Source organism: Neofelis nebulosa, chromosome 17 (genome assembly GCF_028018385.1).
Source record: "Neofelis nebulosa isolate mNeoNeb1 chromosome 17, mNeoNeb1.pri, whole genome shotgun sequence".
In the NCBI taxonomy this organism is placed as follows: domain Eukaryota; kingdom Metazoa; phylum Chordata; class Mammalia; order Carnivora; family Felidae; genus Neofelis; species Neofelis nebulosa.
In genome coordinates, this window is record NC_080798.1 from 53,803,147 (window position 1) to 53,824,892 (window position 21,746).

General features: G+C 46.6%; 2 long non-coding RNA genes across 2 annotated transcripts in view; one reads left to right on the top strand and one right to left on the bottom strand.

Moving 5' to 3' along the window:
* The first annotated feature begins 303 nt into the window (after positions 1 to 303).
* Positions 304 to 11,244, top strand: LOC131499378 (uncharacterized). Its single transcript, XR_009255840.1, has 2 exons — positions 304 to 1,773; positions 9,010 to 11,244. It is a non-coding gene; the product is annotated as an uncharacterized LOC131499378 (long non-coding RNA).
* Positions 11,245 to 12,038: 794 nt separating this feature from the next.
* The window catches only part of LOC131499372 (uncharacterized), an 800,352-nt gene continuing 790,644 nt past the window's right edge, over positions 12,039 to 21,746 (bottom strand). Inside the window, exons 15-16 of the long non-coding RNA XR_009255831.1 lie at positions 15,663 to 16,370; positions 12,039 to 13,333 (exon numbers count right to left, since the gene is read on the bottom strand). This is a non-coding gene — a long non-coding RNA (uncharacterized LOC131499372). The remainder of the gene's footprint in view (positions 13,334 to 15,662; positions 16,371 to 21,746) is intronic.

Sequence of the window (21,746 nt, forward strand, 5' to 3'; positions counted from 1 at the left end):
AAAGGCGAGGCAGAGAGCAAAAGGGGGGAGGCCGAGCCGACGAGCAGCCCGAGCCACAGCTCGAAGATGAAAAAAGATTTTAAAGCCTCTGATCCAGCAAGAAGAGTTTAAAGCAATTGCTGAGTTTTATAGCACGTGTGACGTCAGGTCCAAATGGGAAATTGACTGGTACTCCAGGCCAATGGGAGGCGGCGAGAGCGGCCGCGATTAGCATAATAGATAGAAACAAGGAAACTTTTCGGAGCTGTCAATCAGGGCCCAATCAGCTGACTGTCAGCTGGGACAGGCTGGCTTAACCCTTTGCGCGCCGCAGCCTCCCAGGGAGGGAGCGAAGCCTGGCGCAAAGTTTGGCGCAAGAGGGGAAGGAGTAGTCCCGAGGGGCTTCGGGAACCCGGGAGGACCGTTTGCTTTACTTCGGAGCGCGAGAGAGGCCTGCCTTCCGGGGCGCCGGCTTGCCCTCCCCTCGCTCTGCCGGGTGATTGGCCTGTCTCCCCTCCCCGGGAGCCCCCATCCTCGGGACTGCGAATTCGCTCGGCATCTTTTCCTCTTTGCTCCACCTTTGGCACCCAGGTGTCTGCTCCGGGGACCTTCCTTCCCCGAGCCGTTGGCTGTGCCCGGAGCTCAAACTTGGCCCTTTGAACCAAAGAGCGCAAACTCTTTGTCCCTCTTCCCCGGGCCCGCGCGCTCGGGGGCGCAAGGGTGCTGGGGGCTCAGGGTCCCGACTGCGCGCAGGACACCACTTCACCGCGTGCAGCCTGAGTGGTTCCGAGTCCGCGCGGGGAGAAAGCCCGTTTTGTCGCCCTCTTTGAAGGAAGGGAGATAAGTTGTTCGGGGGCCATTACGCGCGGGGACTGGCTGCCCGCTGGCGTCGCGTGCCCTAGGATGGGGGGAGCGAACGCCTACGCGAGTTAACTCCGCAGAAGCTCAGAGCCCGGTCAGCCGGGCTCTGCCCTTGGGCTTCCACCTCTGGCCAGAGTTCGGCCTTAGAGATTCATATTTGTCTCTCTGTCTCTGTCTCTGTCTCTGTCTCTCTCTGTCTCACCCCACCTCCCCCATAGACACACGCACACTCACGCACACGCTCACCCACCCCCATATGAAATCTGACTCCTGTTTATCAGGGTCCCGCGCGCCCTTTGCACTTTCACGTTTCACTGAATTATTTCAGACTTGGCGCTGGAGAGCGGCAAGGGGTGTTTGTACGTGGGGGTAAACAACACCCCAGCCTTCCCCAACTCCCCTCGAAGGGTTAAATTTTAAACCGCGGTTTCTCGACCAGCCCGGAAACCCACAGTGGGGGTGGGGTGGGGTGGGGGGCTGCCTCTCCCCCTCCCCGTTGCAGATGCTAATAACTGTTCAGTTTTCTAGATGGATTCATTTAAAGCTTATGCAAAAAAAAAAAAAAAAAGAAAGAAAGAAAGAAAGAAAGAGTAAAGAAAGAAAAAGAAGAGAAAAGAAAGAACCAACAACTGTTTCTAAGATTTTAAAGCGATAGGCAAGTCGGAGAAACCGAGATTTATTTGGGGGAAAGCAAGCGTGCGCCAAGCAGACCCAGCTTTTGGAAGACCAGCCCGCCTACTTGGATGTTGAGACTGTTGATTCCTCCAATTAATGAAATGCATTTGGTGTTAATCATATTTATTTTACTTTATGGGAGGGGGAGACGCTAGGAGGGCGCACTTAAAAAAAAAAATTCTGAAAAGCCTGCAAAAGAATCCAAGAGTGAAAACTATTGTTGGATTTTTACCTCAACAGCGCCACCTTTCGGCAAAGGTCAGTTGAAATTGATCCCTGTCCAGTTTTGTTGATGAAGTGCAAAGAAGCTGGTTTTCCAAGGTGGGAGGGGGACTGAGGCACAGAGAATCAGTTTGACTGTAGAGCGAGAACCCGACCTTGTAGGAAAGGGGCTAAGGAGACTGTTGGCAGGTGCGGGAGTCATTTTTTCCCCCCGGTGTCCCCCTCGACTGTCAACAAAGAGGCCAGAAGACACAGAAGCCTTCCGAGTGTGGCTTTGCAGAGAATTTTGCAAATGACTCCCATGTAACAGGGCCCCAAACCCTTTAAAAGTGCCCAGGATGGATTTTCAACGGGCTTTATGGCAATATCAATAGAATTAAAGTTACTTGTAATTCGGTGATAAATGAGATGTCTCTAGTAAGTATGATTAAGTGCAGTGCTATAAACTTGTTTATCTGAAAAGTAATTCTCAGAAAACCTGACTTCTGACACTTAGTCATATATTAAGCTAGCTTCTTGAACGTTGCACTTCAGAACTGCTCTCACCCACCCCACGGCATACTTGACTATTTATAATGAGACCTTAGGTGTCACTCATTGGCTTCTTACACCAGATTAGACTTGTGTTAATTTCTTTGAAGCTGGCAGCCTTCAGCTCCAGCACACCCAGAATCCCTAATGAGAGACTCCCCAAAGGGTTTGTAGGCACATCATAACCCTAAGAGGCCAGTGCCATTGGTGTTTTCCAGAAGAGCGCTTTTTTCCTTTTCATTATCGCTACAGAGAAGTTGTTTATAAGGATAGTTTTGGTTTTATGGGAGCACTTTGTAGGGATGGAATGAAGTATGTCTATTACCAGTTGGGAAGAAAGAGTGAAACTATGTCAATATTTATGCAACCTAACAGAATTCCTTTGCTTTCCTCCTCTCAAACCGTATTTTACCTAGTAATGAAGTGAAGAGATTATAGCTTATGCATTCAGAGGAAAATCCACTGCTTAAATTACATAAACATATTCTATCTTTTAGCATGGTCCATAGTGATAGTTTTCTATGCCTTTTTTTCTCACTAGCCACAAAAATCTGAAGTTTATATATTTCGTGGAAAATGAATATAAGTGTATTTATTGACGCATTTTTTTGTTTGTGATAATTTTTTTTTATCCTTTTGCATCACATTTTCATTAAAAGCTGTAAGATAGGATCCCTGCCTCTCATGAAAGTGTTTTTGGCCAGGAACACTGCAACTGCTACGTTTATAAATAAACAACCTTTATAAACAAAGTTTGCTAATGACGAAGACCATGGGATACAGATTCATGGCCGTGCACCTAATTGTTGCAATTATATATCATTTCTAGAAATTAAATGTCCATGTTTGGGCAGCTAAATGTATTATTATCTGCACATTTTTTATGGTTTATTTTCGTACGCTCCTGTCAAGCTATGGTATTTTTCTTTCTCTTATTGCAGTCTTTTAGTCTCCCATTTTCTCTTGAAAAAAAAAAAAGAGGATTAGAATTATTTTTCAGATGGGAAGCAGTGGTGCTTTTAGAACTGAATTCTCATTTTTGTCCTTTTTGCTTTATTAGCTAGTGATTCACAGGGGTGTCTAAACATTTACAGTTCTCTGTTAGCTGCGTTTCTTTTGTAACAATTGAGCTCTCTCATTTTAATTAGTACTATTCAGATTTTTGATTCTCTATAATTACAGCAAGGCCACATTTCTTTAGACTTCTTTGGGAACATTGTTTCACTTCTTCCAAGCTAGTCTAATCCAAATACAATATGAGCTGTGTTTTCTTACTGCTTAATATCCCCTTGCTATATATACTCTAGTAATCTCTGTAGAACAATATAGAGTAATTTAGAAACCATGCGTTTGTCATTATTGACCAATTCAAACCAGTAGTATTAAAGTTTCTGAAAGCAGTGAATATTTATAGAAGAATGTGGAGGGGGAGGGTATGGGTCGAATCCTGTAGAGGATGATTGCAAAACTACATACATAGGAACTTCATGAAAAAAGAAAGGGAAAAAAAAAACTTGTTCATGTCCAAATTACAATGATCAAACGCCAAAAGTAACATATTTCTCTTGACTGTGAGTTATAGCAACTCAGGTATATCATGTCAAAATCAGACATATGTAATCTAAAAAGAACAAGATGTATCAAGGGCAGCGTCTGAACTCTTTGTTTATCCAGAAACTGATTTTACGGTGCAGAACTAACGAGTGTCCACTCATTTCACCAGGAAAGCAACTAACTTGATTTGAGGAAAGAGTTGCTCAGAGTAACTGAATGGTGTAAGACATATAGTGTTCTTAGGTCTCGTGTTAGATAAATCCTTTTAACAGTCTTTAGTTAGCTGGGTAAGTAAATCACAAATCACTGTGAGCAGATCCATGGAAGAAAATTAATAGAATCAGACGAGATAATCTGATAAGGGTAAAATTGCTGAGAAAACAGTCTTGCCTCATATTGGAGAATGTGAAACACCAGTCTGATTACTAGGAGTCGTTATGAATAGGTGAATTATGTGCTAAATAATCATCAGAGTAATTCAGCATTTATTAATTCTTTTCTCTTTAAGCAATTCACAGTTGTAAGTTAAAGCCGCTCTCTCTTTGAAGACACATCTTTTATAATTTTTATTAGAGGTAATTTATTATTTGCATTACCTGTATTTACTTCATAATTGAACATTTTGCATTCAAATTTATGTAATGCATTATGCTTGAGAATATATTTCTGCCTGATTAGCATAAATAGTCACTTACCTCGTGAATTACTAACAAAGTTTATCTTAAAATATAGGTTTTTTTATTAAGTGGAACACAAACATATGTACAATAAATTCTGATTTTCCGGTGCAGTTAGAGAACAACTCATTTGGTTTCGGGGAAGCCAGGCTGCAAAGGAGGAGAGCAATCATGAGGAGGAAGCAAAATATAGACAAGGGAGATGCACGGGTCTCTTTCTAGGGGGTGTCATTCAGCAGGGGGTGGGGGGTGTGTCTGCGGGGGAGGACAGGGGGAGGCACCGGAGAGGCTAGGCTCTTCATACACTGGACTGCTTGCTAGAGGATCTAGACAAGCAAGGCCGTGGGTCCTGAAAGAGCCCGTAAGGAGGTGTCATCCCCGCCTTGGGAAGAGCCACGGAAGGGAAGTGACGTGGCATTGGCCGTTGGCGGGTTTTGTTTATTTTGTCTGTTCGGTCTCCCCAGAACACAACACACCTCCTTTATGAAAACATTTCTTCTTTTTGCACAAGAGATGTGAAAAACCCAGCCGTGTCTTCAAGTGAGAATTCCCGGGACGAGCTCCCCAAATATACTCCCTTTCTTCACCCGGAAAAAAAGATGCCCAGGATGGCCTGGCAGACAGGAGGCTTTGGACAGACTTTCGCGCACACATGAACCCCTGAACGAAAAGGCTTCTTTTGGTTTTCAGGCAGCAGATAGAGAGATACAGCATGACGAGGTCTCTTTCTCCACCCCTGCCATTCCAAATCGACAGATTTCCATGACTTGCTTTTGTTTTTGTTTTTGTTTTTTTTTCAGGGCATAGCTATCTCCTTAGATTTCTCACCTCCCACCCCCGCCTCCCAGTTAGGACCTTCTTAGATTTACCCCTCCCTTGCGATCTTACTCACAGCTTAGACTGATGAGGGAATACGTCTCAAAAGCATTCAACCCTTCAAAGATGTTTCTTGTGCTGAAATCAGAACTGATAAAAAAAAAAAAAAAAGGAATGAAAAAAAAAAGGGGGGATCTGATATTGGGACAGTGTTTATTCAGGCTGTGCCTTTTATACGCTGTAACTCAGAGGACAGGCTTTTGGGGGTGGTAGCTCTGTGAAGTTTGGGTCCCTCTTCCTCCTACCCCTGGGGATGGAGGGATTCGAAGGTCCCTTTCCAGACACGTTTAGCACTCACTGCACCTAGGAAACCGAAAGTTCTGGAAAACAGAGACCAAACTTAAATACTTGTGTGATTGCCAGGAACGTGGTGATGTAGATGTTTTCTGAATTCGTGTGTTTCTGAATTTGTTTGGCTGCCCGAGCAAAGGGATCCCCTGTGGCCCTGTTTTTACCTTTGACTTCTTGTTGCATAATGGGTTATGCTGAGCTTTCTCTCCTGCTGTTCTGTTCGCAGGAAATGCCAAATATGCCCCGTGACACCTCACGGCATCATCCCTCCATCATGATAGTGTTCCTGATCAGACAAAGAGGTGGGGGCAGCCAAATACAAATCAAATCCCAATATATAGATCTTACGTTTGTATTTCTTTCTGGTCGGTTCACAACAGTGATCCATGCTTTTAGCCAAATATCAACATTTAAACAAGGCAGAAATAGGAGGATATCAAACAAAAGAAACCACTAATTCCTTATCCACCCCAAGCCCCTGATCCTGGCCTCAGGTGCTACTGCCTTGAACGATGGGGGTCCATGAGCGTATTTCCATGGCATGGAATCAGCTCCAAAAGAGTTCCTCAGCTCGTGCTGTTAGCAACACGTGCACCTCGACAATCTCGAAAAGCAGCTGGGGTGCTCTTCTCTGCTTTGGCAGAATTCACCTAATAGCATCTCAGACCTGGGGAGGTTTACGCATCTGACCTCAACACCCTCCGTCCGACCAGTGCATGATCAGAATTGGCCTCACAACACTCGGGCCGTGAGTCAGCAGGCAAGACTGATTTACACACAGCAGACACCATGCCTCAGGCCCATCAGACTATTAGGGGCCCGGGAAAACACCTTCCTGTCTTTTAAAGTCAGACGAAAAGAAATGAATGTAATCGAGCATGGATTATATCTGTCATTATGCCAACACGGTCATAAAGTAATACTTAATTTTGTGTATGGAAGAAAGGGGTCTATGGAACGCAAAGTGCCTAGCGCCCACAGAAGTCCAAGTGTGGCCCAACAGCATGCACTTGATCACCTCTAGTGACAGGGCACTCACTACCTCTCACTTTCACCCTCCACCCTGTCCATCTATTTTTTCCACAGGTCTGGAGATTGTTAGGACAGCTTTCCATTTGTTTGTCTCGTATGAAGTTAGCCTCTTTGTCTATACCTGAGTCCTGGTTTCATACCCTCCAAGGTCCTGTATAATGAGTCCTCACATCCCCCAGGGGCTCTGAGGAATGGAAGCCCACCAATAGGACATCCTGTCCCTGCCTTTTGGTTTTCACTGTAAACACAGTCAGTGCCTTTAGCATTTCCACCTACACCTCAATGTCAAGTGCCCCTGCCTCCTGGTTGCTGACTGCCAGACAGGGCCACCTGGTTGCTCCCCTGTCTGCGGGCTCAGGTCCTAGAACTAAACCCAGATCCCCAGGTGTGAGCCTCTCATCACAGAGCAAGCACCGCAGACCGTAATTTCACCAGCCTCTCTGGCAGACACAGAACACCGGTGACTCATTGCGCGGCCCCAGGGTCTTTTCCTCCCACACTACCCCATCTTCCATTTGTGTGCTTATGTTTTTGAACCCGAGCACAGGAACAGAGAACAATCCCAGTAGACCGTGTCTCCTTAGCCTGTTCCCTGCTTGTCTAAATCTCTTTGGATCCAGAATGTGCCATCGACTAGTTTGAATTTGCTTCCCAGCCTTGGGCCAGCTCCAAATGAAACTGATGTGCTTTTTACATGACTTAACCTCTCTGCAGCTGGTCCCACCTCTGCAAAGTGGGATATTGTCAGGGTTACAGGGAGAAGTGTCTCCCGCCACGTGAGGCCACAGATGGTCCACCAATGGTTGGTGCTCTTGTACATTTCTTACTATCCCCGCCCCCCCCCCCGACTTGTGGGTAGCAACAGCGGAAGGGACAAAGCCCTGTGGTACCCCAGGAGAGACTATCCTCCCCAACCTCAATCACTATGCAAACCGACCTAACGGATGAGTCAGGTCCCCTCGCGGATGTTGTAAGTCAAATGGGTCTACGACGGCACGCATCACCCAGACACGGCAAATCGAAACCAAAAGGAGATGTCACCTCACACCTGTTAGGATGGCCTTTATCAAAAAGACAAATGGTAACGAGTGTTGGTGACGATGTGGAGAGGAGGAACCCTTGTGCGCTGCTGGTGGCACTGGAAATTCGTAGAGTTGCTGTGAAAAACAGCAGGGAGGTTTTTCGAAAAATTAAAACTAAAACTACCATACGGAATTTACCCCGAAGTCCCAAGGAAATGACTTCAGCATCTCAAAGAGATACCTGTGTTCTCATATTCACTGCAGAATTATTCCATTAGTGGGGATATGGAAACAACCTAAGTGTCCACTGACAGGTGAATGGATTAAAAAATGTAATATATATATATATATGTTTTATATATATATATATACATCATATATATGTTTTATATATATATATATATATATATATATATATATATATATATATATTACCACCATAATGGAATATTATTCAGCCTTAAAGGAGAAGGAAATCCTGCCATTTGCAACGACATGGATGAAACTGGAGGACATTATGCTTAGTGAAATAAGCCAGACGCAGAAAGACAAATACTGTGTGATCTCACTTCTATGTAGAATCTAAAAAAAGTCTCACTCATAGAAGCAGAGAATCGAATGGTGGTTACCAGGGGCTGGGGGTGGGGGAAATGGGGAGATGTTGACCAAAAGGTACAAAGTTCCAGATACGCAGGATAGATAGGATCTGGAGATCAACTGAATGATACAGTGACTATAGTTAGTAACAATGTATTGTCTATTGTTTGCTAAGAGAGTAGATTTTAAGTTCTTGACAGAAACACACACACACACACACACAGAAAATAGTAACCATGATTACAGTCATAGTAACCATTTCAAAAATATATACATACACCAAAATATCACACTGTGCATCTTAAATATATACAATGTCTATTTGTCGGTTATATCCCAATAAAGCTGATAAAACCCTTATTTGGTAATCGGGGAAATTGCAAATGAAATTACTCCATCCGGGTGTCCTACATGATTCCTTCTAATCAATTCTGAAATAACTTTATTTGTCATGGTATAGACAAAGTTCTCTGTCAAAGAGGACAGATTATTTAGATAATTGTCTAATGTTTCAGCTGCCCTGATCTTCATAAGCCGTTGCCCTGTCAAAATATAGAGTAGTTGCCCAAAGTTGGGACCTCAGAGACTAATAAAAAATAGATCTAAACCTAGAGAAACTAAGCAGAAGAATCCCGTGTACGTGTAAAAGCTTTTTTGAGATCTGTTCTTTCCTCCCTGGCTTTTCTCTTTAGATCGCTGACTTTCCTGCCATTTCCTGATGCCAGTTTTGAAGCCAGGAGGCCCCAAGGCGTTTTCTTGAACAGAAGAGTTCAGAATTTCCAGTGTCCACCTTTGAGCTGCAACCAGTTCCCCCTGGCCTCTTCTTAAAAGGACCTGAAAGTGCAGGCTTTTGCAGAATCTGCCTTTCCCGACTCCCATCTCATCCTCAAACCTGGGAAGGAGAGCAGGAGGGGCCCATGAGTTATTTATGACCTGCTGTCTGCGGTATATGTCCCGTATGAGAGCTTGGTATTGGCTGTTTGAGTAGACCCGGCCCAGGAGCATCAGGACTCTGGAGGTATGGCCGGAACTCTTCAGGTCAGTGTCCCTGACTGTGGACTTCAGGCTCTGCAAAGAGCGGCTGGTCAGGACGAGTGGAGTGATGCGGGTACTGGCAGACTGGGGTGGGGGCACGTGGGCTGGCCTGGAGACAGCCTGCTGATTCACCCTCTGACCTCAGCCAAGCGTTTCACTGTCTTCTTCCAACTCATTTTTCGGGCTGCAAACGGACTGGGCCGCGTGAAGAGGTTAACAAAAATTCTGGATTGCACGGAGCGAATGTTCTCAGCCCTCTGAGGTTGACTATAGGGTCAGTAAACCATCCGCAAAGACAAAAGCTGACCTGCTGGATTGTTGCAGAGCTCTGATGGGTCACAATGACAAAGCCAGATTGTCTTCGGGGTCGACGTGGCCGAGCCAGGCTGGCAGGGTCGGCATGGCGGGGCCATGCGCCCCTGCCTCTCCAGGCCAGGGGATGCTGTGGTTTGTAGTTAACAACGTTGAAAGCCTTTGGAGGCAGGGCAGGGAGGGAGTAAAGCAGGGATTTCTGAGTGTGGCTAGGGAAGGAGACACATTCAGGAGACACTGTGCTTTGGCATCAGGCCAACACAGGTGTGAATCCTGCTCTGTCCCAGGGGTGATGCCTGAACAAGTCAGTTGACCTCTCGGCCTTCGTTCGCCCCTTGGATCAAAGGTGGGGACAGTCTTGTGATCACGGTGAGCGTGCGCACCAAGTCGTCGCCAGGTATCCACCTGCCCCCCCGGTACGTGCTCACAGAACTCCCTCTTCCCGAAATGGCAAGGTATCTGCTGACATTCTCCACACACCATTTCCACGTAAGGGCCCTGTGGGTGCCAGGGGGTCAGGAACCATTTCCCTCCTTCTGGCTTATGCTCCTGCCTTAAAGCTGCGGTCACCCCTGCCCTGCGTGTGGCTCCTCTCCCTCTCCCCCTCTGTCGAGCCTTTGCACAACGTCGCTCACCTGGATCTCCACCCATCCCCATCTTCCTTGCCCTCTGTCCGGTCTCCTGGCTAATTCTGACTCTCCGTGACATCCTGGGTTTCTCTTAAAAAGCCTCCCCTGCATCCTCGTGCCCACCAGCCCCCAGGGCAGGCTGGGTGCCTGGTCTGCGCTTACTGCCTTGGAGTTCTGTGGTACCACGTGAGTTCCCCGCGGACCCTCTGAGCCCCTTGAAGCCAGGACAGCGCCTCTCATCCCTCCTTTGCCTACTACAGTGCTTGGTGCACAGAAGGTGCTCAATTAATGTTTATTAACTGAAAGTCACTGATAAACACTCGGATCCCTCCCCACTTTTTTCTTTCTTTTTTTTTTTTTTTTTTTTAAGTTCTCATGCACACAATGTCCTGCCAAGTGTCCCAGAAAACCTGACTTTGATGGGGGCAGGGTGGCTGGCTGTTCTGTTGCAACATGACTGCTCTTACGCTCACTGCTCACTTAGCCCAATCGGCCCATCCCTCAATTACCAGGATGCTTATCTCGTTCACTAATTAGCCTACGTCTTCCCGAGATGGCACCGGGTAGAGAACGTGGCTGAGGTTCACGGGCCCTGGAACCAAAGTGGAAATCGGTAACTCTTGCCGGGATGGAATTCTGGATGAGCGGAGGGTGGTGATTAAATACCCGGGTGTGAGCACGGTGGGGTGTCTGTATCCCAGCACGGACTGCCGTCACCGAAGACAGCCCTGTTCCAGCTTTGAGTCACAGCTGCCTCCTCAGGGCTCCAGGCGCATGGACAATATTTTGTAATCTTCCAATAAGAAGGCCAGCCCTCCTCCATTTATTTCCACATGCCCAGATCTTGCTCAGTCCTCAAGGCACACCTCCGTGTCCGAGGTTGCACATGAAGCTCTGAGCATAGTGACTGGCATCTAATAAGCGTTTAATAAAGCTTAGTTGTTAATGCAGGGTTACTGCCTCCAAAAGTGTCATTCCTGGGTCCCTGTAGCTGTAGCTTGACCTCTCTTCTAGAATCTTGTGTGGCTTTAGAGTGGTCAGGCATGGGGTTCTGCTCCTCACTTGTTGTGTGATCTCCAAGGGGCACTTTGTGTGCCCTCTGAGTCTCAGTATATAGTGTTGTGCCAATTAGCTCTCTTTGCAGTTGTCGGTGAAAACACCTCCACCTAAATGGGCTTAAATGAAAAGGAAGCTTACCGACTCACGTGACCAACAGGTGTAGGAACAGAACTGGCTGCAGGCCTGGCTGGGGGCAGGAGCCCTGTGATGTCACGGGAACTGGCTTCCATCCCTCCGTTGTCCCTGCATCCTACTGCGTGGACTCCAGACCAGGGCTCTCCACGGAAGCTTGATGGTTGTAGCAGGGTCCGGTTCTCCGGATGGAATCGGTCTGGGTCATTGGATTGTCCACCCACCCCTGAACCAGTGCCTGGAGCAAAGGGATGAACTATGCTTATTGACTCAGACTCAGACTCAGAAATGGGGTGGGCAGGGCCCTGGGGAATTCTCCGAGCCGCTCTGAGCGTGATGGAGAAGCTGTGCCTCATGGCGACGGCATGGAGCCTGCCTTCAAATCATGGCATTACAAGTGGCCAACACACACTTGCTACTCACCCAGTTTTAACTCACTGCATCACCCCAACAGCCCCGTAGGATATGTGCTGCTGTTATTTCCATGCGACAGAGGAGCGAGTTAAGGGAGATTTTCCAAGGTGAGCGTGCAAGGATTCATATCAAGGCGTGGCTGCAAAGGCCACACTCCTGACCATTCCCTTTTATTATCTACTGTAAGAGAGAGACACACAAGGCAGACAAATAGACAAGAGAAATATACACTATACTCTATGATACTATCATGTAGCATAGTGATACCATGGCATTATATAATACAGAATAGAATTGCATATCATCATATCATTGTATCATATCATTTCATATCATATCATGACAGACGTTGGTAAGGGGTCCATCTTCGTGTCCATCCTGAGGACATGCATCACCCGCGTGGAGCCTTGGAGGTGTTGGACGAGTGTTGGCCAGATGACCGAATGCACCATTTTACATGTATAGTGTGAATCCTTTGATCGGAGAACACTGTTTTTTTCATGACAACATTATTACGTTCCTGTGTTTCTTTTCGTCACAGAACAAAGGACTCAAAGGAAGAAGTCTGAGGAGAGATCGGGTGAGCTAAAATTTCTAGACCTAGAGCTCTCTGGCTTCCAGGGGTGGTGGGTGTTTAAAGACACCAGGCTGAACCTGTGTCCCTAAGACTTACAGGACACTTCAGCTGGAAAAGATCTAAGGAATTCCTGGGTCTTTTGGGTAGAGAACATGGCTGGGAACCACCGGCCCTGGAACAGAGGTGGAAAAGGAGATAAGCAAGCAGCAAATGTAAACGTTACAGAGCTTTGCCATTTAATCCTTCCCCCTTTTTAAAACGATGCATGTGACACTTCTGAAATTTTCAGAACTATCTTCAAATTGGTGTTTGCTACACACGAATAAGCATTGGTCTGTTTGCAGGGTCTTGTGTTTGAGTGTGAAAGTGCACAAGGTGGCCTGCACAGTGAAGATTTTGTGTTTTATGTGGCGAGGAAGCATATCCCCTCCCCTGGCCTTCTCGCAGCACGGACATGAAGGCAAATATATACCCTTGGGTTTCCTCACTTCACTCCTGCCTTCCACCTTGTAGCCTAGGATCATGTGAAGCATTTAATCAAAACATAAAAGCAATTATAAAAATGCCCCTGAAATTACGTTCACATCTGCAATCGGACTTGCTAATATCTCACCTCCCTGCACCGTCCCGGTGTCATTTGATTTCAGTTCGTTAAGGTGACTAAGAGTCTAGTCATTGATATAACGCCCACCAAATGCATTGTAATTTACTGTCAGAAAGATCTGTTTCCAGAAACTCCCAGCAATAAATGCAGCTGCAGTGCCGGTCCTGCCTGGCCATTGCACAAGTCCGTGCGCTTTCTTTGTACTGGAATCGCTTCCCGACCTTGAGCACCGACATGAGATTGCTGTCCATTTTCTGTGTCACAGGGAGGAAAGGGCTGGTTGAACGTTATATGATGGAGCAGCTGGATTTCTAAAAGCTAGCACTCCCGTTGCCCACATTCTTACCCTCTCCAACCCAACAACATTGGCATCATTTGGTAGTAATGGAATGGTGATGATAATGACACAACAACTACCAGAACCACTTCACAGGAAATGCAGACGATGAAATGAAGCATCAACACCAGACTTTTTGTTTGTTTTTGGTCCTACTTTGGTTCCTTGGGACTCCTCTTTCTAGGAGTATGGGGCCTGTGAGGTTAATGCACTTGACAATTATGGGCTCATCACCATCACCAGCTTTTCTTCTAGGAGGCCACCCCTGAATGGGTTTCAGCCTCCCTTGTTGCTGGTGGTGATTCAGGCCAGGGGGACTCATCAGGCTAGATGGAAAGAGTAACTTGGGCAAGGAGGTGGGGGAACTGAACAAAAGGCTTGGCATTTGCTTTCTCTAGACAATCTCATAATAGACTGGAAGAAGGAAAGTTTTCTTTCATTGGTCCCCAGCCCCACTCTTGGGTGTCATCCTACGAAGGGTAGACTTTTCAGAAACTGTCTTGGAATAGTAGAGATCCTCAAGTTACCCCCAAGTATCTAGACATGTGCCTTACTGATGCATGAAGACTCCTCTTAGGCTTCTGAATCCCTGGATTTTGATGAATAAACAAATATCAAAGTAGGTCAGATGACTTTGAGTTCCCTCCAAGCCTGAGTCTTGAAGGGCAGTGACCAGTTGATTCATTACTGTGATTACTAAGTGTTAGGTCTGCACTTATTGAAAGCTTGTTGGATATCAGGCTTTGTGGTAGTTGGGTGGATAAAGGATAAAATCCTGTGACTCATCCACATATCATCCCACATGCCTGTCTATCCATCCATCCATCCATCCATCCACCTGTTTATCCATCTTTCTGTCCATTTATCCATGCATCCATGCATCCATGCATCCATCCATCCATCCATCCATTTTTGTATACAGACCCATAATTTTTAGTAGTCCCAGGGACATGTGAAAGTACAATGAGGCAACAGTACCTTTTTGAACTTCTTTGCACTACCTACTGGGCACAAACATATCTTTGCCAATTAGACATAACAAGAACACCAACCTCGTAGAATGTATGTGGAACAGCCTATTGGTGACAAAGAACCTATGTTACTTTTCTACTGCTTTAAGAAAGGAACTTGAGAATCTGAACAGAAAAGCAAACTCTTTGTGGATATGCCCCCCACTCCCAGCACTCAGTACATTTTGTGGTTTTGTTTCTCAGAAGTGAAGATCTCGTGGAGTATTATTATTTTTTCCCCTCACTGGTATCTCCAGATCTCTAGGAGACTCTACTACATATGGAATGCACTGTGATTATTCGGTTTCAGCTGAGGGAGAATAAAATTCCTCCTAGCATCTTCATCGAGTTTCTTCCAGGCTTCTTGGTGACAGAAGCCTTCTTGGTGACAGAACACCTCACAGACAGAAGCCCATGTCAAGAAACTCATTCTTCCTAGTCTCCCTGTTGTTGTGTGAGAATCAACCAATCTGAATGGACTCGAATAGCCTCTCGAAAGTTTAAAGGTGTGTCTGGGGCAGTCCAGTTTAGGGACCAAAGAGCTCTCCTGAAACAGTGAGTGTGCCATATGATGAATGCTCCCCTCATTCCGCACTGTGCTGATCTCCAGCTCTTAGAAATAAAAATCTAGGGGTGCCTGTGGCTCAGTCGGTTAAACATAGGACTCTTGGTTTGGGATCAGGTCATGACCTCATGGTTTGTGAGTTCGAGCTCCCACATCTGGCTTGGCACTGTTAGCACAGAGCCTTGTTGGGATTCCTCTCCCTCTCTCTGTCTGCCTCTTTCTCTCTAAATAAATAAAGAAATAAACTTACAAAAAAAAAAAACAAATCTAACTGAACCTAATACCTACAAATACAGTGATATATTCTCACGGCAAGTGCCCTTTTGGCAAAACTCCTGTCTATATAGATTTTGCCCCAGTTCCTATGTTAGGCACTCAGAAGTGGGGAAGAGAAAGGCTTTCTGAAGCAACGAAAGGCAGGAGGAGAGATATGGGGATAAATATGGCTGGGACTTCCAACTGTGCTCATGTTTGCATCTTATAGGAACAGAGAATAGAGACACCGTGATGGGGGTGAGGAAGCAACACCTGGGGTGAGGGCACTGTGCTTTCAAGCTCGCTGGTATGACGTTATGTGGCCATCTAACCTTACGTAGCTTAACGACATAATTGCAATGACAGTATATTCAGAGACAAGGCTTTTCTCAGTCTTGAAAGGAGGAAGTACTTACACCTTGTCTTGGCAAACGCTTGAGGACAGGATGTTTGCGGGAGCCATCTTGGCTCTCCAGGCTCCTCCGTAAAATGTCAGAGCCGTCTGAGGACCACAGAACTGCCCTCCCAGATGTCTACACATGTGTCTGTATTTTTTTCCAAAGCTCTTTCCACTGCAAAGCATGTGGCAGTGGGCCACACAGTGCCTGGGACACGGCAGCCACAAGTCACACATGGTCTTCCTTCCATCTTGGGAGCCCTCGGGAGGTGTCGATATACTTGCTGGAGTATCGTCTCTGTGGCACAAAGACTTGGATTCAATAAAACCAGGCACCAGCATGTATTTTATCCTTATAGCTAATCACTCTTTTGCATATGGCTTTGGGATTTGCGCTGGGAGAGGAAAAGTCTTGCCCAAGCCATGATGGCGCTGGCGGGCAGGCTAGGACCCGATCCTGGCTCTCCTGAGGACATCACCTCCCTTCCTTATCCTGGCGGAGACCTGGTTTCCTTAGACATGAGCCGGGCTCCCCACGACTCTGGGAGGCCCCGTTACTCTCAAGATCTGTGAGGAGCCTGCCATGTACGCTCACTCAACAGACACGGCTTTAGCTATTATTACTAATCCTCAGCTTATGGAGAGAATTCATAGAAATGTGTGACTTGGCTTGTTTTGCTTCTGAGAACCGGAGGTTAATGCTCGTTCTTTGGAGGAAGTTCTGTGGCTGAGAAAGAGAGAGAAAGAAAATCATATACCAAAGTGACCTTTTCCCCCAACTGTTGTGCCTCGCACAAAACTAATTAGCCGGGTTCTAATTGGGTTGAAGTCTGAGAGTAACGGGAAAAGTCACTCTGTGAGGATGACACAGACCGCAGGCTTCCCTGTTTATCCTGTCTCGGTGACTTCTGTATTAAATTTGTTCAGTTTTCTGGTCCCAAGCTGGTTTTCTTTTCTTTTCCTTTTTTTTTTTTTTTTTTTTTTTTTTTTTTTTCAGATGGGATGGCTTGGCTGTTCCTTCGCGGCCTCCAAGCCAGCAACCAGGAAATCGGGAGGGGCCCGGGGGATGGCAAGGGGGACCACAGCTTGGGTTCTCCCTTGACGCACCCATCCTGGCTTAAATCACAGGTCCCCGGTAGGTCAACCGTGCCGGGCCACCTGCCAAGGAGGTGGGCGCAGCAGCGCCTGGGAAAGAAGGAAGTAGGTGAGGCAGAAGGCTGGGCACGGAGGGGTTGCGGGGGCGGGCTGCGGGGCCAGGAGCCTGGGCTCGGAGACCAGCATGTGGCGAACACCCTCCCACACCAGGAGCCAGATGACTGAGCACTGCGGGGGCGGGGCACAGAGTGTGGGGAGCCGGGCGCAGGCTTGGGAAACAAAACCCACCTCCCCACTGCCTCCCCTGATGGGAAGCCAGGGTCAGCGGAGGGGTCTGTGGAGGGCATGGAGACTGCCAAACCACTTGGCTTTGGGATGATTGGCCTTGAGGTCTAACCTAAGCCTTGTGAAATCCCGAGAGAGTGACCCCAGGTCTTCAACTTCTGGGGCAGACTTCAGATGATGTCTGACTATAAGAAAAGGAAGGAATGATCGAGAGCACTTATTTTCCTTTCCCATACTCCCGGCGCATGGTTTATCGGGCGCCCCGTAAGAGGCCACTCGCGTCTCCATAACGCGCCCCCCCTCCTAAGGAGCGGATGCCCCCCATACTGTGAATACTTCTTTGACAGTCTGCCATTGACTATCTGCCTTCTTCATATACTTGTGAGCTCTTTGAGGGCAGGGGTGGGGTCTTATCTTCCTATCTCCAGATGCCCTGTGGTAGCAAGTTGCTTTGCTTCCTGAACAAAGGGATGGATGGATAAAAAGTCCGTGACTCTGGAAATTAGATATTGCTGTGAATATGAGTGTGTTTCTTGGGTGGCCCCTCGGGCTGGAGGGAATGTCTTTGTCTCAGGACCCAACGAGGTCACTCGGCTTCTGCTCTGGCCTTGAACACGCTTGTAGAATCGTAGCCTGTTTATTATTTCACAGCAGAGTTAAAACCAGCCTCACATGCTCCCTACCCCCTTAATGACAGGAGACTTGGATATCTTATGTTAATGAATTATGTGTTCCTGGATCATTTTCTTTCTTTCTTTCTTTCTTTCTTTCTTTCTTTCTTTCTTTCTTTCTTTCTTTCTTTCTTTCTTTCTTTCTTTCTTTCTTTCTTTCTCTTTCTTTCTTTCTTTCTTTCTTTCTTTCTTTCTTTCTTTCTTTCTTCTTTTTTTCTTTCTTTCTTTCTTTCATCTCATAGCGCCAAAGAATGTTCTTTCTGTTTTTGACTTTACCAGAAGCCATACTTCTACGCGTACAAAACTGCTAAGTTTCTAAGTAAAGGAAAGCACCGTGATTCTCTCGGTACGCTGCCTACCGTCTGGAGAAGCTGCAGTGAAACACAGCTTCCACATGCAGTGAAACCACATCCGCTCCATGCAGAACCTGCTGCATTTTCAACCTTTCCCTCACCTGAGTCTACCCCCCCCACCCTAGCATCCATGGGGTCCAAGGTCAAAGTCTTCTGGCAACCAAGAGTGAAAAGGTTACCGAAAATTTTTTTTTATTTCTCTTAAAAAAAAAAGCAGCTCTTCTTCCCTAAAGCATTTCCCCTCTGACACTCCATTGAGAAGAAGGAGGTAGGCTTTGAGACAACCAGCCTGTAGTTATTGAATGTGGCACCAGAAAGGAATGGCTAACAGCAGCAGCAGCAGCAACTGGGAAATCGGGCGGCTGCCTGCTCGCTTTTCCGTCCCCCACGTGCCTCAGTCTCCAAGTGTGGGGTCCCACGTGCCTCTGTCGTCACCATCCGTGTGCGTTCACCACCTTCCTAAAAACGTTACTGAGCTACAATTCAGGCTCTGCCCAATTCAACCATGTAAAATGTATAGTTGAGTGCTTTAATGTTTTAATGTTTATTCATTTATTTTGAGAGCGTGCGTGAGCGTGAGTGGGGGAGGGGCAGAAAAAGAGGGAGAGAGAGAGAGATTCTCGAACAGGCTCTGCTCTGTCAGCGCTGAGCTCGACGCGGGGCTCGGACTCATGAACCGGGAGATCGTGACCTGAGCTGAAATCAGGAGTGCGAGGCTTAACCGACCGAGGGCTGCCCGGGCGCCCTGCGCAGGTCAGTGTTTTTAAAATACCTTCACAAGATTGGGCAACCATCACCACTGTCTACTTCTAGGGCATTTGCATCACTTCCGCAAAAAACCCAGACCCGCGAGCATTCGTTCTCCATTTCCCCATCTCCCTGGCCCCAGCAACTGGACTACTCTTTGTCCCTATCGATTTGCCAATTCTGGACCACTCACATAAATGGAATTACACAAAATGTGGTCCTCTTAGCATAATGTTTCCAAAGTTCATCCACACGGTAGCATGTATCTGTACTTCATTCCTTTTGGTGGCTGAGTGATAGTCCATTGTACGAATGCACCACATTTGGTTAATCCATTCACCTGTTGATGGACAGTGGGGTTGTTTCCACCTTTGGCCGTTATGAACAAGGCTGCTATGCACAGATGTGTATTTTCATTTCTCTTGGGTATATAACTAACAGCGGAATTGCTGGGTCATCTGATCACACCGTGTTTCATTGTTTGAGAAATTACCTATTTTCCATCTTCTTTACCCAGGACCACACAATGGCCTCTTGAGTTTTCTCCTTGCCCCTTAGTGTTCCCCCTCCCCCTGGTCAGGTCTCCCCATCACAGCAGTAGGGAGCAAAGTCTCTCATCCAACAGACATCTCTAGAGCTTGCATGGTGAACAAGAAGGACAAGATAGGATCTAGTAAGGTGGCATTAAGGCATACGTTACTCGCTGCTTGAAGAGTTCATTACTCCTGAATACAAGCACAGCTCCTGAAGGTCTAGAAGGGCCACAAGGGTCTCTGCTCCTTCATCTCTCTTGTTGAGTCTTGTCCAGCAGCTAAGCGTCTTGCTCCTGATTTCAGCGCAGGTCATGATCTCATAATTTGTGGGTTCAAGCCCTGCATTGGGCTCTATGCTGACAGCATGGAGCCTGCTTGGGATTCTCCATATCCTTCTCTCTCTGCCCCTCCCCTCCCCAAATAAGTCAATAAGCGAAGAAGAAGAAGAAGAAGAAGAAGAAGAAGAAGAAGAAGAAGAAGAAGAAGAAGAAGAAGAAGAAGAAAGCACTTGCCACGCTTCATGAGCTGGCCAAATGAATGAACACATAAGGTGAATTTAGTCTATTCACTTGCTTAAGGCCACACAGCTGGTTAATGGCAGAATCCCCACCAGGTTTTCATATCAAAGATTTTATTTGTTTCTTTTATTTATTTATTTATTTATTTATTATTTTTTTGAATGTGTATTTTTGAGAGAGAGAATCCAAAGCGGCTGCAGGTTCCAGACTCCGAGCTGTCAGTATACAACCCGACATGGGGCTTGAACTCACGAACCGCGAGATCGTGACCTGAGCCGAAGTCAGATGCTTAACCGACTGAACCACCCAGGTGCCCCTATGTGTTTGTTTTTAGTCTCTCCTTCTAGACGGCCACCTAATATATTAACCTGTAGGGCAGACCTTCTTTTATCTCTGTATCTTCTCAACCTCAGCACTATTGACATCTGGGGTTAGATACTTCTTTCTGGGGGAGGCTATCCTGTGAGCTGAGTGATATTTATGCATCCCTGGCCTTTACCCACTGGTGCCAGCAGCAATTCATCCTCCGATTTCTTTAGTTGTGACAACCAAAATTATCTGCAGACATTACCTAAACCCCTTGGTGGGCGCGGGGCAAAACTGGACATTTGAAAACCACTGCCCTATAGCTATTGTCTTGTTCAGTGAATGGGGGTGCTGAGAACAGCCAACAGCAGTTTGCAATCCCCGCTCATTCAATAGTTTGACCTGATTCCTCTTTACTAAGGCAGGAAGTGAGACCTCTATGAATTTAGAAGCCATTTTCACAATAACATTGGAAAAATGGGAACCCAAAGTAGTTTGTGATGTATGTGTACTTTACGAGAATAGTAGGTTTAGCAGGTATTGCATTGTTCTAAAAACTTAGTCAATACCAACTTCATGGGATTCCCAACCACGTGACATCAGGCAGGCGGTATGATCGATCTTGCCCCTTATGGACCCATTTCCATCTTGCCCCTTATGGTATTTTTCTGGGCTGCTTGGCTCCTCTTCTCCAAAGATCAGAACTTCAGATTAGACACGGCAGCAGGAGGGGAAACAGATGATCAGAGAAGAAAATCCTCTGACAAAGGGGGTTCATTGGCAAGGGCTTCCCATTAGTTGCCCTTCCTACATCTTCAGTCTTAGGACTGCGTCTGGGAGGCAGAAATGAAGGCAACTGCTTCTAGCCATTGCCTTTCCAATCCGGGATGCCGTTCAGCTCCTGCAGTGCCGTTCAAACTTGGCAGGGTGCAACCCGAGGCCCCATTAGCAAAGCCCGTGAAAATACCAGTCATCTTAGCTGGAGATGTCCAAATACAAGATTCATCTTTTTTTCCCTGTGGCAGAATCAATAAATTTGCATGATGCATATTAAATGTTTAATTAAAGCGCAACGTTAAAGCATTTTCAGGAAGTTATAAAAACCCTTTCGAGGAGGTCTGACAGCCCAAGGTGTTTGTGAGTTTACCAGGAATGCCTCCATCCATCGGATACCAGTTTTCATCTTTGTTCTGTTTCTTTCTGGTACCCGGGTTGTTTTGTAGCTAGTACCTCCGCTGGTCATGATTTGATGATGCTCAGACGACTTCTAAGATTATAGACATTGAAGCCATTGCGGGCATTACCACAAAATTCCCTCCAGCCAGAACCTGAATGGTGTCTACCCCTTCAGCCCTCTCTCCCATAGGAAGGGAGCCGGGCCCACAAGTGCAGAACCCGTGTTGAAGAAACACAACGATCCCAAGAACAATTTGAAGTTTAAGGGGATAAGTGCTCAGAGACAGAGATTCGCTCTTTTGGCCCTAATTGCCAATAAGATTTCCTGGGACCTCAGAGCTGGGTGTGTTCGGAGCAGAGAATCCCGGCTCAGAAAACACCCTCCAGGTGCTGTCACGCTGCAGGATGAACACTTACAG